The following is a 13,019-nucleotide window of genomic DNA, read 5'->3' as shown; positions in this document are numbered from 1 at the left end:
TTTTTGTTTGTTTTTTGTTTTTTTTTGCTTAGACAGCAACTTTGGAATGCACAGATACTTTCTTTTTGGTGAAACTTACTGAAGCTATTATAAAACCCTTCATCATAGATTAGTATTCTTTTCTTCAGTATTCCAGACTTTATGGTAGAAGTTTCACAGGGATAAGCACTAGAAGATTTCTGCTTACTTGCTTATTGAACTGAGCTCTTGTATTCCAGTATCATTTTTGGCTTTTGTAGTGTTAACCCTGTGATGAGGATGAGGATAAAGTCTTTGATGCAGGGCACTTGAATAGCATCAGCCCTGTGTTCTGGACCGTGCTAAACAGTTTCAGAGCTAGACAAAAACTAACTACTCCCCAAGGCTTGTCTTCAAACACACTGGAATTTCTGTCCCTCAGTTCATTGCCTGCACAGATGCAGTGCAAGAAAATGCAAGACCATGTGCTGGAGTCTCTCTGAAGATAAATGTTACATTTTGAGTTGAAGGCTAAGATGTACTTCCTGCCTCCAATCTATGGTATTGGTCCCCGATGTCATCTGTGTAGATTTGTGAAGTGAGCCACAGCTACAGGTCAGAGGTGGCATAAGGACACTATGCTGACAAGCAGCTCCTTCCTCATGGTGGTGCCTTTCTGTTGGTGGGTTGCCTTGCTGAACAAATGGCTTTGCAATGGACAAGACTCTGGTGGCCTCTCTCCTAAATGGTAGGAAGGTGTCCAAGTGCCAAGTCTCTTCCTGAAGGACTATCTAACTACTGGGCAGTTAAATTGCTCCCACCTCAGAGACAAGAATATCACTTCAGGGGTTTTGAAAATATCCTATCTTTCCACACTCTAGCCTAGCACCAGATATAAATGGTCATCATAACTCACAGAAAGTAGGAATGTCGTTTCCCAGCTGCTGTATCTCACTGCCTTGAGAAGAGCACGGTGGGCTATTTTGTGGTTGAACAGTCCTTCCTCCTTCCCTCCCTCCCTCCCTCCCTGAAATGCTCCAGGTACCAGGGCTGATAGGGAGCCCTCCATTATTTGTTTTCCCCATCCCCACTTGTGCCCAGTTTCTGGGCTGTGGTCAGGACAGAGTGCATTATGGCATTGTGCTGCCCTTTGGCAGGAGGTGAGAGGAGCTGTCCCTCCAGGCTGGCTGGCAGACAGACTGAGCAGAGGGTAGGAGCTGCTCAAGTGGAGGAGGCTGCAGAGGGAGGTGGGGATGGACAGCAAGAGCAAAACTGCTCTTTCCCTGATACTCTGCAGCCTAGCAAAGGCCTGTTTGTGTCAGACTGCTCATCTCAGTGCATGTTCAATTAGGAGATGTACTTGGAGATAGATTTGGGTTTCTGTGAAAGTGAGCATTGTGTGCATCCTCATCAAACTCTTCTTTGCCACCTTGATTTGCTGATACCTGATCTGTGCTTTGTTTGCTGTGCCAGGTCAACCACATGTATAGTAAGACCCTGTGCAAAGGAAGTGACTTTATTGCTTGATTGCAGATAACAGTAACAAGGGGGAAATCAGAACTAGATGGTAATGAATCTGTTAATTTCTCATCAATATAGATGAGAGACATATTGCTTTACCAGAGAGAATGGCTTTCTCTGCTGACCAACTGCAGCCTGATTATAAGATTTGACATTAATGTGTTGCTAGATCTTTCGATGTGAAACTGTACGAATAATTCAAAGAATTCATCAGAATTTCATGTGCTTTCATTTGTATGTTATCTTCCTGCCCTACAGCTTGAGTTTGAAAGCCTTGGAAACAGGCAGACAGATGTCAGCAAACCAGAAATCATGACAGATGAATAGCAACTCCCAAAATTATCTGCATTATTCTAACAGGCATCCATGTGGATGCACTCACATAAATAATCCTTTCAGAACAGTTTCCTTTCATAAATGTACTCACTAATTTAATCTCTATTTTAGGGTACTCAATATTGGGCTGGTGGCAAAACTGGATCCCACCACTGCATTCCACAAATAGTGGAACGATCTTTTGAGTTCTCCCTACCTAATGTTGTTTCTTGCCAGTACTGCTTGAATTAAATGTTTCATCAAGAAGTTACTGCACCCTGTTTGGAGAAAGTGTCTGATACTCCAGGCAGCTCAAGGAACTGGAGGGATCAGAATCATGACCTAATCACAGACTGGATCCGAGGCATAAGTCAATCAAAATGTGCAAAAAGATTGGGCTGGGAACACAGAGACACTTTTTCAAGCTGGAGGGGTAAAAACAAAAATTGCTGATCTATGATTACAAACATTTATTAGGAATGAGGTTAAAAGTCTGACAGGTCAAATACCATGTAAGAGACTTCTTGAGAGAGTGAAAGATAATAAAAGAGAAGCAATAGCCTTTTTGTTAGTCAAAATTCAGGAGCGTGGATGATTGTTTTGTCTGGAATTGACCCTTCCTATGGTGAATTTTAACTTTTTTTCAGGCAGATGTTGCATGTGCAGATTTTCATGTTTGCATGTTCTGTTCAAATCATGCAAATTACAAAAATTATTTTGAGTCCACATTCTTTGAGGAGAAGCTGAAGGAAGACATTAATAAGCAAGAGTCTGAGCTCTGTCACAGCAAAGGGATGGGCTCCAAATGTTCTGCAAAATCAACAGATTTTGTGTGTTTGGTAAAGGTCTGTGGTAAGAAATGGATGTTCTTATTTGCTGAAGTTAGCAAAGCTGAAATTAATCAACTGCAGCAAAGTAACTGATAGGGTACACAGAAGATCTGAGCTTAGTGGAAAGGGATAGAGTGAATGTTGATTTTTTTCCCACAGGAAAGGAGTGTGTTTTGGCATTTATTATAGAAAGAAATGTTATCAAAGACAGCCCTTTCTACAGTTTAGTGCTAATCTACTTGATGTGTTTTCTCAATAGCTTCTAAAAAAATACCACCTCAAAGCTAATGTCTTGTGGCAACCTGGAATGGATGTAGTCTGCATGTGCAAATTCAAGCAACAATTGTCCTAAATTGCTCTATTTAAAAATTAGGAAGCTTGTCGAAGCATTTGTGTTGATATCTTTAGCGACAAGAAAACATGATTCATAATTAGTGTTTAATTTTAAATTAGTGTTTAATTAGAAAACACATTCTGCTGAATGAGAGATGGGAATGCTATTTTTCTGCTTAAGCTGGTGGTTAGTTGCTGGACAAGATCCCTGCCCATAAATGTCCCATCTCCACTGCAGCCTTCCAGTTTCCTTCCTTCTGCAGCAACTGGGGAGGCTGCACAGCTGCAGCAGCTGAAACAAAAAACAGAAATTGATATTTCCCTAGCTGTTCATGCTAATGTTCAAAGCCTCCCTCTACAATAAAACTGGCTTAGCTTGAATTGCCTGTCGGTGTCTGCAAAGTGGATATGGAGAGAGAGAGATTTTCCCAAGTGGGATCTCCTAAAAACGTTTAGGCACCGAAGGTAAGAGTCTGGGTTTTGTTTTACAAAGCCTTGATTCTTCTGGGCCCTATTATCCTTGTGGACCTTGACTTTGAGCTCTATGGGACACTCAGCTGGCCACAAACTGCTGACATACAGACTTTGGTAGCCCTTGCCTTGCCCTCACAGAGGTGTGTGCCCCCTTCTGAAGGGGTGGTGGGAGGCACCATGGGCTGCAGCTCCATGGCCCTGGCCTCGTGGAGCCTGGTTTTCCCAGGCTGCTGCCAGTACCCTGCCAGTGACCCCAGCTGCAGTCACAGGGAGGGAACATCTGCCTCATTCCAGGGAATGGGGTATCATGGACCAGGACACACCTGGTTTGTCTGTGATGTGTGTGGCCATAACACCTCACCTTGACTGGGGTTTCTCACTGCATATGGCATTTTTACAGGAGACAAACAAGGGAAGTTGTCCAAAATTCTGCTTCCAAGCCAACACAGGAGCAGGGCTGCCTGCAGAGAAGGTGGGAGTGGTGCTGCCTCTGCCACCAAGCCAGACACAGCTGGGGACTGTTTACAGGCCAAAAATCCTGTGTCTGCCTGTGGGGATCAGGGAGGGAGAAAAGGTCATGCAAGGACTGGGGGCCTGGCTTTGCAGCCAGAACAGCCCTTTCCAGAGGCACAAAGCAGAGTGGTGTGATCACCTGTATCAGCTATACATGACTATTTATCATTAATCCAAGGTTATTGAAAGCTTTGGTTTGAACTCCCTGCACCTGCTGCTTCCCAAGGGTTCACACAGATATCAATTATGCAACAAAAGACTTTAATAAAGCAAGCAGTACAGCTGCTGCTTTGTGGGGCTGTGTCCTCCTGCCTTGGGTCGTGTACCCAGCCAGCCACGAGCCCCATCTCAGCCACCAACAGGCAAATATAGCCCTGCCCTGGCTCTGCCGCCTCCAGCAGAGTGGAGGCAGTGGGATGAGATGGCCCACCCACTCAGAAACATTCACCTCAATTCACATCAATTCTTACAGCTGACACTGTATTTATTTACTATTTACTGCCATTTTTACCTGGGACACTGTGTGTTTTGGGGGGAGAAGATGCTGAACCAAACACTGCTCAGGTTGTTTCCAAAAGAGCTTAGCATGTGATGCTGAAATACAGTTCTATGAATTATTGTCCTAGGATAAACCTTATACCCGAAGATGAACGGTAGGGAGGAGGCTGAAAAAACCTTGGCTGTGACACCAAGGAAGTTTCTGGGAGGACCAGCTCTCAACAGCACTTTGTTCTGTCAGTTCTAAGTTTCTTTGCTTCAATTTCCTTTTGGATAACTCGGGCAGTTTCAAGAATCCGGTGCTTTCTCTGACCTCTGGAATTTGGATAAAATACCTGTCTTTAAATCTTAACCATTCTCCTCTCATTTTACTCACAAGTTACCTGGCCTTTAGCTGCACAACACCCCAACCTCCTCCCCTGTGACAGGAAGACACAATGCCCCATTTTGCCTTGATGATGGGTTCAGGTCAGCAGCAGCATGGCACGTTTTTCCCCCGGACTCTGTGAAGAAAAGGAAGGAGGACACTGTTTGCAGCATCCTTGTTGAACTGTGGAAACTGAGTTTGCATCAACCTGGGCTCCTTAAAGAGGAAATCCCTCAGCTGTCACAGCAGCCCAACCAACACCAAGGACCTGGTCTAACCTTGAGACCCAGTGACCTTAAATGTGGCAGCTTCTAAGCTTCCTTTGCATGTCCTCCCTTAGTAAGACTGCTCTTTAATTAGTGCCTCAGATATTTCAAGGTACCTTCTGAATGCCTAAATAGGAATTCTTTCAAGATTTTGGCCTTACTGTCTTAAATCCAAGTTGGGGTATTCCTTACAATAAGGGCTTATGTTTATGAAAAATTATTTTTCAGTGTTTGACCATTAAAAGTTCTTGCAAATGTTGCTTTGATTTCAGTGACTAATACAGTGGTATTAGGAAAGAAATCCGCTCTGAGCTGAGGTTAGGGATTGGGTCTGCCAGTTTTTGAGCTGGTATAATATTCAACTAATATTGAATATTAGTTCAATGATTTTTATGGCCTGGAAACTACAGTTTGTCTGAGAATGGATAGATCTTGTTTGTTTTAACCTGTGGCAGATTCTGGCAAGGTAAGACCCAAGTCTGTGTTTAGTCTGAGGTGTCCTGAGGGGCAGCTGGGACAGCAGTGGGCAGGATGCTGGTGCAGGTCCAGGCTGAATCCTCCAGCTGTGACCTCCACTGCACCTGAAGTGCCCTGGGTTGCAGTGAAACCACAGGGATAAAACCTCCCCAGTGGTGGATTTCCTTAGATGCAGGTGTGCTGAGTCCTAAGGAAACATACTGAGGAGGGATTAAAAGGGATCCACTGTGCCCTAAAGCCTCTCCTGTCTGGAGCTGAAGGAGCAGCAGGCACAAGGCTCGCCACAGTGGCTGCTGTTACAGAGGAGAGGAGAGGCCAGTCCTTCATAAGGCTTGGAGCTCATCTTTTCCTCCCAGCTAGGATCAGCTGGGTCTGGATTTTAACAGCAGGGAGCCTGCCTAAATCACTGGCTGGTAAATTACATTTTTCTGTCTAGAATGAGGTAAATGTGTATTTTATCTAGATAATTAATCTGAGGGATAGAACTAACGTGATTATTGTGTTTTCTTTCCCTTGGTCCTGTCAATATGGCCATGTGGCATTTGTATCTCAGAGCCTTCATTAAACTGGTTTATTTGTAAGCAATCAAACAAGGAAAATTATAAGGACAAGGATGATTTTGTTCAGACTGTCACCTTTATCTAGCACTAACAAGCTAGGAAATGACACTGCCTTTTATTGTCTTCCTATCTCTGTAAACTTGCTGTTATTAAAAAAAATAAATAAAGCTCTTAAATAAGCAATGAGGAACAGGCTTGGAAAATTCTGTGGACTCCAAGGTGCTTCTCTGGTTTTCCTCTGCAGGAACAAACACCACCCGTCACCCCTTTCCCACGCATGGAACCTGTTCATTAATGTGTCAGGAAGCATGACTCAATCTGCAACTTTGTCAAGAGACACAGGCAGGAAATGTAGGTGCTTGCATTACCAACTGCTACTGTTTGATAAATCTTTCCCCCATAGGTTTTAACAGTTTGGTGCCTTACCACAGGCTGCTTCTTTAAAAATAGTGATTAGTGAGAGGGTCAAAGTTATCTTGCCATTAGAGTCTGCTTGGGAGAGCACTGAGTGACTGCAAAAGAAAATGCTGCATGTTACTGCAGGCTAGGAGCAAAGCAGGAGTGGGTGGCACCTGCAACTCTAGCTGAAGTCGTCCCCAGGCACCCATCCATAGGTACCCACTCGTGCTGTGTTCCATGTCTCCAATGCCCATGTCACAATCCCTCCCACGTCCCTTCAGTGGGAGCAGGCCCAGCTCTCACCTGGGATGGTCTCTGGGTCACTGGTCCTGTCAATGGGCAGTGCTGGTGTCATATCCAGGACAGCCTGGCTGGACCCTGCCTGCACCCTGCTTTTCACTTGCCAGCTGCCTGGCCTCTGCTGCAGCTGCAGCCCTGGGACCTGGCCACTCCTGTCATCCATCTCATAGCTTTTTGATAGTCGTTTTTCTCCTTGGAATTTTATGGGTTCCAGTGCGTGCTTTCCAAAGGCTGAAGACCAGGCACAGATCCCAGATGCCTTGTGGCCAAGAGCCATCTGCACCACTGCAGCAAGCACTGCAATCCAGCAATGATCTACCAGCTGGGAGACTGGAAAAACTGTTTTCTTCCAAGCTTCAAAAGATTTAGGATTTGCTCAGCACATTTTTTATTTTCCACACAGGTTTAAGTAACAATCTAAATTACTGTTTAGTGTGGGACTTGAGGTGTTTTAGAAATGACCACTCTGCCTGCTCAAAGGTTTTAAATTTCATGGTGAGGTAAATTAATTCTATATTTTAATTTCTGAAGGAGAGAAAGAAAATGATGGTATTGGGCAGAGCTGGTTGCTTGCCCAGGGTGAGCTAAGTGACCTGGCCCAGCATAGACTGGAGAGCTGGCTGGTCATCTCTGCTTTCCATGAGGGCTGCAGCTCTTAAAAAGTGTAGACCTTGACATGCCTGCATTGCACAAGAGTTCAGTCAGGCCTTGGGAATCACACTCTGCCTGCTGTGCCAGCATTGCCCCTAGAAGGTCAGAGGTCTGGATATGAATGAGCAGTTGTAACTGTGACTTAACCCTTCCCAGAGTATTTTAAGGTATTTTAAACGATTTTTCACTTCTGAGCTACTGGAGTTCTCATAGGAAAGCACCCTAAAACAATTCCAACTCTCCAGGAATGTGTCTAAGATAAATGCTGGGAGGGTCATTGCCCATATTGTTCAGGAAAATAGATAATTTTCTAATTTGTGGAGTCCAACTTAAGTGAACAACTATCAACATTGCTGCACCATGGAGGCTTCTCATCTTCTCTGAACTGGTGGCTGTCTCTGCTTAGCATCAGGCATCACAAGTCCTGGCCACAGAGTCCTCAAATGGAGACATCTGGAATTTAGGCTGATTTTTAAAAAGTGTAGTTTAAGCTATATCAACCTCTCTGCTCCATGTTCCTTACCTGTTGAAAAGAAGTGTGGTACCAACACATTAATGATGTGGTGTTCTTGCATTTGAATAATATAATGATTCAGAAAGTTCAGAAAAATGGCATTTTAAATTTTGTGTCATTTCTTTTAAGGGAGGAAAAGAGAATGGAATTTGGCATTCCTCTGGCATATCCCACTGCTTTGCCAGTATACCCAGTGTGCTTCTCCCCACAGCACCAGTGAGTCCAAACCTAAGAACAGAGGATTCTTACTGAGTCCCCAATCCCTTTCTTACAATTTCTCTGCCCAGGAGCTCCCTTTCCTGTCTGATCCTCTAAAGGTCTCCTGCTTGACCTTGCTTTTCTTCTGTGAGAACCAAAGCTCCTTTCTGCCTTGAGCTCTGGGGTTTGCCTCCTTAATGCTTCAGGAGGGGGAGGTGGAACGGGTTAGGGCATGTCCCCAGAGATGAGAGCTGAGAAATGGTCTCAATTACAGCATTTCAGGTGGTGTCAGCAGCTACTGCACTGCTGAAACTACCCAGCAGTGTGCAGTATGGACAGCCTGTCCTTCTGAACCCTTCAGCAAAGTCAGAGGCAGCTGCATTTCTTATATCTGGATGAGGATGTAAAACAGGGATGTGAGCTTTAAGGATCTCTTGAATCCCATAGACCTGCTAAAACTCTTTAGTTTATTTTATAATATTATTGTCAATATATACATACCTCCTGCTAATATCTCCACCAGTATGGACTTTTTCTGTCTTTCTTGTGAGTTCATGTCCAAATACATAATTAATCTTCCATGCCAGAAAGAAGACTATTCTAATGCTTTTTTCTACAATGTTAGTAATTTGATTTGATAGTCCTGAATGTCACAAAACCCCCCAGAACTTCTGAATTTACAGGAACTATGTCACATTTCCAAAGAAGTGCTAAGCCCATCTTGAAAGCTATGAACCTCTTTTTTTGAGAATCTCTTGATTTCCTTTCTCACTTGAATTCCCACATTCCTTGGACTGGGTTTGAATCCATCTGTTTGGATCCTCTGACTGCAGCACACACATGTATACCAAATTCTCCTGGGATCAGTGTTAAAATGTTCTTGCTTCAATAGATGAGATATCAAAGTATTGACTGGAGGTCAATTAAATTTCACTGTTACTCCATGCACCTCATTACCCTACTCAGAGTGCTCTCATTCCACTGGGGAGTGTTGCTGTAATTAAGATCCTGGAGCTTTTTGAGAAAAAGGAGTAGAGACAAAATAAATTAAAGGAGGGCTGCTCTCACCTTCTGTAAAAGCTGTAGTTGCATTTGAATTTTCTGCCAAGCCAGAAGATTAGTGTTTGACACATGCCACTGGTTGCTTGGAAGCAAATTATGGATCCAGACCCATGAGTAGGTGCCAGCTTCAGGAGGAAACTACAGTGTGCAACAGCTGAGGCCTTGAAGGGATGTCTCAAAGACAGACTTTCTTGAGCATTGGGATTTCTTTCATTTTCTAAAGATGCTTTGCCTCCAGTGTGTTGTGTTCTGATGCACAGTGGGGAGAGGATTCACTTACGTTAGGGAAAGAATCTCTGGGCAGACATTGGGAGCATCCATTTGTCAGTGCAGAGTGTGCAAAGGTAAGGAAGGTCTGCTACAAATGAGCATGCAGACTGAATCAGAAACCAGCCCATATTGCAGAAGCTTTGTGGTTGAAACAGGGAGACTGCAGATGCAAGCTGAATTACATGCCTCCCGCATGGTCTTCCAGTCTGCAGAAGGAATTAAATGTGGGAAGTGCATCTGAACCAGCAGAAACTGGCAGAGATAGAATTGATAATTAATGCTCTGTATCCTCTCATTGAGATCCTGACTATCCCACAGCAGCTGGCGGATTGGAGTTTCTTCCTGGTGTCCCAAACTGCCCCATTTTCTAAACCTGGATATAGCTTAAGTAAGTAAATATAAAAATACTCAACCTGTTAGTCAGAAGAGGAAAAAGCACTTTGCATCTTCTTCCTCCTAAGCACTTTCCTATAACCTTTGTTCAATTACTTGATATTGTACTAGTGATCAATTAGATAAACCCTAACCTGGATTTCTCAATAATCAGGGTTTGCATGGTACAGCGAGCAGCTGGAGCTGGAGATGAGAAGGGGAAAAGCTGTTTTCTCTTCTGTATCAACAGGGAATATTCAGCATTAAAAAGCAGATATTGAGACCTGGCCAGACAGGGCTGGTAAAAGGGTCACACCCTGGCAGGGTTGTCACCCAGCCTGTAACACTGGCCCGTAATTGATAATCTCCTGATACTATTACAGGCAGTGCCATTATGACTGTCAACTTTAATTAAGCACACTCCCATTTGCTGTTTCCTTCTAAACATCACTCCAGGGCCACAGCTAATTCAGTGTGCAGCCAAGCTTCACCAGGAGGGGTTTTGCCTTGTTTCCATCAACCATGGTTAGCCGCTGGTGTGCCTGTGGCCAGAAGACTCTTTGCAGTGCAGGAGGCAGCTCTGGACACAGTGGGTCATGCACTCCGGACTCTCAGCTGCTGGCAGTGCTGCTCCAGGGCTCTCAGCTCTCACAGAGGCTCAGAAGCAGGGCCCCCTCCCCTCCTCCAGGCAGGGGGAAGCCACACAAAGCAGTGCTGGGCCACCACAAAGCCCCTTCACATAAAACCTTCAACAAAGTCTTCAGCGTTTGGTGTTTTTAAGCTTTGGCCTTCAGTTTATTTTGCAAACATGAATTAAGCATGAGGACATCTCTGTTCTGCAAGGACACTGAGCACTGATACAGCTCTGTGTTTTATTCATTATGAAGGACTGATTCCTATTACATTAAAAATTCAAATATTAAACTGTATTAAATGGACATGTAGGGGATATATGTCTGTATATCAAGATATCTATTTATTCATAGGCTCAGTAGAGTCTTATATATATGTAAAAATAAAGGGAAATTAAGTTACTCATCCAGTGTTATAGAGTAAATTGGTAGCTGAGTCAGGAGAGGTGCTTAGGAGAGGTTATAATTTGGTGTTGGTTACATGGGGAAGCTTAGACCCTCTGTCCAAGAGTCAGTTTATATTTGCAAACTGTAAGTGTCTTTCCTGAATTGTCATTTGTTTAACACTTTGACAATACCATTGTCAGCTGCTGAGTAAAAAACATTATGGCTTCTTTTCTATTCTTCCACACAGTTCTATTTTAAATCTATCAAGTTACTTGTCCTGCTCTTAGCACGTGAGCCTCAATGACCCTTCCTAAGCGAGTTTGGTCCTGCTCAGTTGGGCACCCAGCCCTTGCCACATTAAGAGCAGAGCAGGAAGGACATCCAGGGGTGCAGAGTCTGGACCCTCTGGGCTCCTTCTCCCCTCACCTCTTGCTGCTTGGAGCAGGACCCAAGTCAGGCTCTTACAGAGCTGGGACACTTCACCTCTCAATCCTGGGAAAAGTGTGGATGTGCTGGACTGCCCAGAGAAACCCTGTGTGTGTTTTTTGTGCACATCTGACTCACACTCTCAGAGTGGGTTAACAAGGTGTTGCCTGCTCTTCCAAAGCATCATGGAGTCAAAGATACCACACTACTAAAAAATTTACCTCCCCCATCCCAAATACTGACCACTGCCCTTCCCTATCCAGAGTGTGACTTGTTTTTATTTGTGCCATAAATCTCCTCCATCTCTGACTCCATCCAAAATCACACTAGGAAATTTGCCCTCAGCATCGGTCGACTAAAGCTGTTTTCTAGATCAACATGCTCTGATTTGAAGATTGTTAACCTTTAGTGTCTCTATTATCCTTTAGACAGCTCTTCCTAAACAGCATCCACAGCACTGATCTTATCTTATTTGAGCACTGAAGTGGGCATTTGTGGAAAATACCCAGGGGGTAGATGAAGGTCATCACTGTCCACTTACTTAATTATACTCCATAATTAAAGCAGTTACTCAACTGCTTTAAGGCTGGTAAACAAGTCCATTACAGGGGCTAATGGCTTCAACAAAGTTTCCCACATCTGTGAGTGGAATGGCAGGGATAACATGGACTTTGTGAGCTGGACAGGTAGTCTTCTCTTCATTGAGATCAGGCCTGGATCAGCCTCTGAAGGACCAAGTACTGTGTATGTCTAAAAGCCATTAAACTGTGCATTGACATCTCCTTGTCCTTTGGTCTTCCAATCATTCCAGCTGTGGAAGCTGGACAACATCACTGAGGGAAAACACTGCTGAAAAATTTTATCCAGAGATGTTGAGGCTAGTAACAAAAGAGAAAATGTGTAAAGGACCCTGCAATGCAATCTCAAAACTGGCAATTTAATGTCCTGTCCCTGGGGCGGCAGAAGCAGGATGATATGGGATTCTGTCCTCCAAAGGCATCTCTAAGAGAGGAAGCTGCAGCTCAGACGTTTCAGGTTCCCCTTGTTTAGCACACTTTTCAAAAAGCCACTCATATTTTCCCAACAAAGTGGCTGCACATTGGTGGATCTGGATGTAGAAACAGGATCACCAGACGCCCAGTATGGATGGAAAACCCCCTCTATTCCCTCAGTCATGAGACAAGGCCTGGGGTACAAACTCCTCATTTCAGGCAGCTTGTGCAGATTGCCCTGTTGTGCAGAAGTGCAAGGGCCTGCCTGTACTGTTGTCTTACATCACTGATGTGCAAGTTTTTCCATTTAAGAAAGTGCCCCAGAGACATAGAGGCTTTATAGTAATTAGAAAGGACAGATTCAGAATAATAAATTAAAAATATGACCTGAACCTCTCATTGTACATCATGGGTAGCAAGATCTCATTTTGTGTTGCTCAAAAAATACAGTTGCCTGCAGTGCAGGGATCAGCACAGCAACATAATATTGAAGATTAAGAAGTGATTTGTTTTATAGTTCTGTATTTGTAGTTGTGATATTGTGGCTTGGGTGAAGCATCCAGGCAACAAGCCAGTCTTCATGATTAGCAATGTAATAACAACTGTCTCAACAAATATTTCACACACAGAGATCTAATGAGGCTGGTGCTAGGGAAAATGAGTATTAAAAAGTTAATTAGGATATACTTTTTAAAAACATTACT

The sequence above is a fragment of the Catharus ustulatus genome, chromosome 6 (assembly GCF_009819885.2).
Source record: "Catharus ustulatus isolate bCatUst1 chromosome 6, bCatUst1.pri.v2, whole genome shotgun sequence".
NCBI classification, from domain to species: domain Eukaryota; kingdom Metazoa; phylum Chordata; class Aves; order Passeriformes; family Turdidae; genus Catharus; species Catharus ustulatus.
Note: the sequence above shows the minus strand (reverse complement) of the source record.